Raw genomic sequence first — 6,000 nt, 5'->3', positions numbered from 1 at the left:
GCAGGATGTAAGGGGTTAGGCTCCCGACAAGGACGGCCTTGAATGCCACCAAGGAGGGCATTGGAGCGCCCCCTAGGGTGGCATAATCACACTGGAATTGGATGGAGAATGGGTGGGAAAGAGTCAGGTGAGCAGTTAGAAGGCCCTTGCAGTGATCTCGCTGATACTATGGTAACGGGCATTAAGGAACTAGCCATGGGAGTAATGAAAAGTGGACAGATTTGTGATATTAGAGGTGAAATTCGATTACTCTCTCAGTCACTTGTTGGACATGGGGCCTGGAGGAATAGAATGACTGTTGATACCTGGTAGCAGAAGTGTTCCATCCGCCGATAGCCAGGAGGCTGTCCTGACCGTCCACCGTTGGATGACTGGATAAACAAAACATGGTATATGCATACAACGGAGTATTATTCAGCCTTTAAAAAGAAACATAGCCTGTCATGTGTGACAACACGGATGAACCTTGGGGACATTATGCTAAGTGAAAAAAAAAACAGAAAAGGACTAGTACTGTGTGATTCCACTTATGTGAGTTATCTAACGTGGTCAAACGAATAGAAGCAGGAAGTAGAATGGGGGTGGCCAGGGGCTGTGAGGTGGGGGAAATGGGGAGCCATTGTTTAATGGGTGTCGAATCTCAGTAAGGGGAGGCCAGAAGGTTCTGGAGAGCTGTGACACAACAGTGCGAACATGTTTAACGCTACTGAACTGAACACTTAGAAATGGTTGAGACGGTAAATTTCATGTTACATGTTTTTTTAAAGCCACAATTAAAAAGAAAGACGTACTATAAGCAATAAGATGTTTAGTTTGATTCCCAATTTTAAAACAAAGGTGTCCCTTCTGCTGAAGGGACGAGCTGAGCAGGCTCCTCCCACAATTTCCTCTGGCCCTGCTCACTTTCGCTGGTCCTGGGGCCCTCAGCCTGGTGTCTGCTGTCCTGACGCCCAGTAACTGATGTTGGCCGTGATGTGAGGATTTGATTTTTCCTGTTGCCCGCCCTCCCCAGCCCTGACTCATGGGGAGGGCTTCGGGTTTTGCTCTCACCCACCTCTGGTTGGTAAATCACGCAGGGGGCTGATTCCTCGAGCTCATAATATTTAGCAGAAGGCCACCTGTAGGATTTATTTTCACACCACCACCTGTTATTAAGGGTTGAGGAAAGCTTAGCGGTCCACTGGGCCCTTTATAACCACTTTTTAAGATGAGCAAATCAGGGTAAGAGGAAAATTAGGTGAGAAACATAAGGAAGCCCAGAGTAAAGCATGCTGCCCTGAAATGCATGTTGTGAGGTCTGATGGGAGTAGAAGTGAGTCCCGCCTTTGACCCTGAAAGTCCTGGGATCATAGCAGTGACAGGAACACTGATGGTTGCAAAGTCTATGAGATCCTTAAGACCCACTCAGTACCCGCTTGGTGGCTTATGGCTATTCCAGGCACTACTTTTGCCTCTGAGATCTCAACAGTGGATGAGAGACAGAAAGGATTTCTTTTCGCCCAGGATCACAGTTTAGGGGGAAGTAGCAGAATAAAAAAAGCGGAAAGTAAAAAACTATTAATCAGGATTCTGCGAGGATTAAGAGAAGGGAATGCACTAGGAGATGGCCGGGAGGTGACCTTAGACTGGGAGGTTAAAGCTGCTGAGGTCTGGGTGACAATGGAGAACTGATGCTGACCATCTGGGAGGGGAGCCTCGGGGCAGAGGGACAGCTGGGCAGCTGGTGCAAAGGAATGACTTGGGCTTCTTTGAGAAACAGAAGGGAGGCCGCTGTGGTTGGAACATGAGGGTCAGGGCGAGCACGGTCCGAGCGGAGGTCAGAGGTCAGCAGTGATCACGACGGGCTTGCCAAGTCCAGGTTGGAGTCAAAGGGCAGAGAGGAGGGCTAGAGGGCGCTGGGCAGGCGGGTACCAGGATGTGATTAATGGTTTTATTTTTTTTAACATCTTTATTGGGGTATAATTGCTTTACAATGGTGTGTTAGTTTCTGCTTTATAACAAAGTGAATCAGTTATACATATGTGCCCATATCTCTTGCGTCTCCCTCCCTCCCACCCTCCCTATCCCACCGCTCCAGGAAGTCACAAAGCACCAAGCTGATCTCCCTGTGCTATGTGGCTACTTCCCACTAGCTATCTACCTTACGTTTGGTAGTGTATATATGTCCATGCCTCTCTCTCGCTTTGTCACAGCTCACCCTTCCCCCTCCCCATATCCTCAAGTCCGTTCTCCAGTAGGTCTGTGTCTTTATTCCTGTCTTACCCCTAGGTTCTTCATGACATTTTTTCCCTTAAATTCCATATATATGTGTTAGCATACGGTATTTGTCTTTCTCTTTCTGACTTACTTCACTCTGTATGACAGACTCTAGGTCCATCCACCTCATTACAAATAGCTCAATTTCGTTTCCTTTTATGGCTGAGTAATATTCCATTGTATATATGTGCCACATCTTCTTTATCCATTCATCCGATGATGGGCACTTACGTTGTTTCCATCTCCGGGCTATTGTAAATAGAGCTGCAATGAACATTTTGGTACATGACTCTTTCTGAATTATGGTTTTATCAGGGTATATGCCCAGTAGTGGGATTGCTGGGTCATATGGTAGTTCTATTTGTAGTTTTTTAAGGAACCTCCATACTGTTCTCCATAGTGGCTGTACCAATTCACATTCCCACCAGCAATGCAAGAGTGTCCCCTATTCTCCACACCCTCTCCAGCATTTATTGTTTCTAGATTTTTTGATGATGGCCATTCTGACTGGTGTGAGATGATATCTCATTGTACTTTTGATTTGCATTTCTCTAATGATTAATGATGTTGAGGATTCTTTCATGTGTTTGTTGGCAGTCTATATATCTTCTTTGGAGAAATGTCTATTTAGGTCTTCTGCCCGTTTTTGGATTGGGTTGTTTGTTTTTTTGTTATTGAGCTGCATGAGCTGCTTGTAAATTTTGGAGATTAATCCTTTGTCAGTTGCTTCATTTGCAAATATTTTCTCCCATTCTGAGGGTTGTCTTTTGGTCTTGTTTATGGTTTCCTTTGCTGTGCAAAAGCTTTGAAGTTTCATTAGGTCCTATGTGTTTATTTTTGTTTTTATTTCCATTTCTCTAGGAGGTGGGTCAAAAAGGACCTTGCTGTGATTTATGTCATAGAGTGTCCTGCCTATGTTTTCCTCTAAGAGTTTGATAGTTTCTGACCTTACATTTAGGTCTTTAATCCATTTTGAGCTTATTTTTGTGTATGGTGTTAGGGAGTGATCTAATCTCATACTTTTACATGTAGCTGTCCAGTTTTCCCAGCATCACTTATTGAAGAGGCTGTTCTTTCTCCACTGTACATTCCTGCCTCCTTTATCAAAGATAAGGTGACCATATGTGCGTGTGTTATCTCTGGGCTTTCTATCCTGTTCCATTGATCTATATTTCTGTTTTTGTGCCAGTACCATACTGTCTTGATTAGTGTAGCTTTGTAGTATAGTCTGAAGTCAGGGAACCTGATTCCTCCAGCTCGGTTTTTCATTCTCAAGATTGCTTTGGCTATTTGGAGTCTTTTGTGTCTCCATATAAATTTTAAGATTTTTTTGTTCTAGTTCTGTAAAAAATGCCATTGGTAATTTGATAGGGATTGCATTGAATCTGAAGATTGCTTTGGGTAGTATAGTCATTTTCACAATATTGATTCTTCCAATCCAAGAACATGGCATATCTCTCCATCTGTTGGTATCATCTTTAGTTTCTTTCATCAGTGTCTTATAGTTTTCTGCATACAGGTCTTTTGTCTCCTTAGGTAGGTTTATTCCTAGATATTTTATTCTTTTTGTTGCAATGGTAAATGGGAGTGTTTTCTTGATTTCACTTTCAGATTTTTCATCCTTAGTGTATAGGAATGCCAGAGATTTCTGTGCATTAATTTTGTATCCTGCTACCTTACCAAATTCATTGATTAGCTCTAGTAGTTTTCTGGTAGCATCTTTAGGATTCTCTATGTATAGTATCATGTCATCTGCAAGGAGTGACAGCTTTGCTTCTTCATTTCCGATTTGGATTCCTTTTATTTCTTTTTCTTCTCTGATTGCTGTGGCTAAAACTTCCAAAACTATGTTGAATAAGAGTGGTGAGAGTGGGCAACCTTGTCTTGTTCCTGATCTTAGTGGAAATGCTTTCAGTTTTTCACCATTGAGGATGATGTTGGCTGTGGGTTTGTCATATATGGCCTTTATTATGTTGAGGAAAGTTCCCTCTATGCCTACTTTCTGCAGGGTTTTTATCATAAATGGGTGTTGAATTTTGTCAAAAGCTTTCTCTGCATCTATTGAGATGATCATATGGTTTTTTCCCTTCAATTTGTTAATATGGTTTATCACACATTGATTGATTTGCATATATTGAAAAATCCTTGCATTCCTGGAATAAACCCCACTTGATAATGGTGTGTGATCCTTTTAATGTGCTGTTGGATTCTGTTTGCTAGTATTTTGTTGAGGATTTTTGCATCTATGTTCATCAGTGATATTGGCCTGTAGTTTTCTTTCTTTGTTACATCCTTGTCTGGTTTTGGTATCAAGGTGATGGTGGCCTCATAGAATGAATTTGGGAGTGTTCCTCCCTCTGGTATATTTTGGAAGAGTTTGAGAAGGATAGATGGTAGCTCTTCTCTAAATGTTTGATAGAATTCGCCTGTGAAGCCATCTGGTCCTGGGCTTTTGTTTGTTGGAAGATTTTTAAGCACAGTTTCAATTTCAGTGCTTGTGATTGGTCTGTTCATATTTTCTATTTCTTCCTGATTCAGTCTTGGCAGGTTGTGCATTTCTAAGAATTTGTCCATTTCTTCCAGGTTGTCCATTTTATTGGCATAGAGTTGCTTGTAGTAATCTCTCATGATCTTTTGTATTTCTGCAGTGTCAGTTGTTACTTCTCCTTTTTCATTTCTAATTCTATTGATTTCAGTCTTCTCCCTTTTTTTCTTGATGAGTCTGGCTAATGGTTTATCTATTTTTCTTATCTTCTCAAAGAACCAGCTTTTAGTTTTATTGATCTTTGCTATTGTTTCCTTCATTTCTTTTTCATTTATTTCTGATCTGATTTTTATGATTTCTTTCCTTCTGCTAACTTTGGGTTTTTTTTGTTCTTCTTTCTCTAATTGCTTTAGGTGCAAGGTTAGGTTGTTTCTTCGAGTTGTTTCCTGTTTCTTAAGGTGGTCTTGTATTGCTATAAACTTCCCTCTTAGAACTGCTTTTGCTGCATCCCATAGGTTTTGGGTCATCGTGTCCCCATTGTCATTTGTTTCTAGGTATTCTTTTATTTCCTCTTTGATTTCTTCAATGATCACTTCGTTATTAAGTAGTATATTGTTTAGCCTCCATGTGTTTGTAGTTTTTACAGATCTTTTCCTGTAATTGATATCTAGTCTCGTGGCGTTGTGGTTGGAAAAGATACTTGATACCATTTCAGTTTTCTTAAATTTACCAAGGCTTGATTTGTGACCCAAGATATGATCTATCCTGGAGAATGTTCCATGAGCACTTGAGAAAAATGTGTATTCTGTTGTTTTTGGATGGAGTGTCCTATAAATATCAATTAAGTCCATCTTGTTTAATGTATCATTTAAAGCTTGTGTTTCCTTATTTATTTTCATTTTGGATGATCTGTCCATTGGTGAAAATGGGGTGTTCAAGTCCCCTACTTTGAATGTGTTACTGTCGATTTCCCCTTTTATGGCTGTTAGTATTTGCCTTATGTATTGAGGTGCTCCTATGTTGGGTGCATAAATATTTACAATTGTTATATCTTCTAATTGGATCAATCCCTTGATCACTATGTAGTGTCCTTCTTTGTCTCTTTTAATAGTCTTTATTTTAAAGTCTATTTTGTCTGATATGAGAATTGCTACTCCAGCTTTCTTTTGGTTTCCATTTGCATGGAATATCTTTTTCCATCCCCTTACTTTCAGTCTGTATGTGTCTCTAGGTCTGAAGTGGGTCTCTTGTAGACAGCA

This window comes from Globicephala melas, chromosome 11 (genome assembly GCF_963455315.2).
Source record: "Globicephala melas chromosome 11, mGloMel1.2, whole genome shotgun sequence".
NCBI lineage: Eukaryota > Metazoa > Chordata > Mammalia > Artiodactyla > Delphinidae > Globicephala > Globicephala melas.
The sequence above is the reverse complement of the archived record's forward strand: the minus strand, read 5'-3'. Positions refer to the sequence as shown.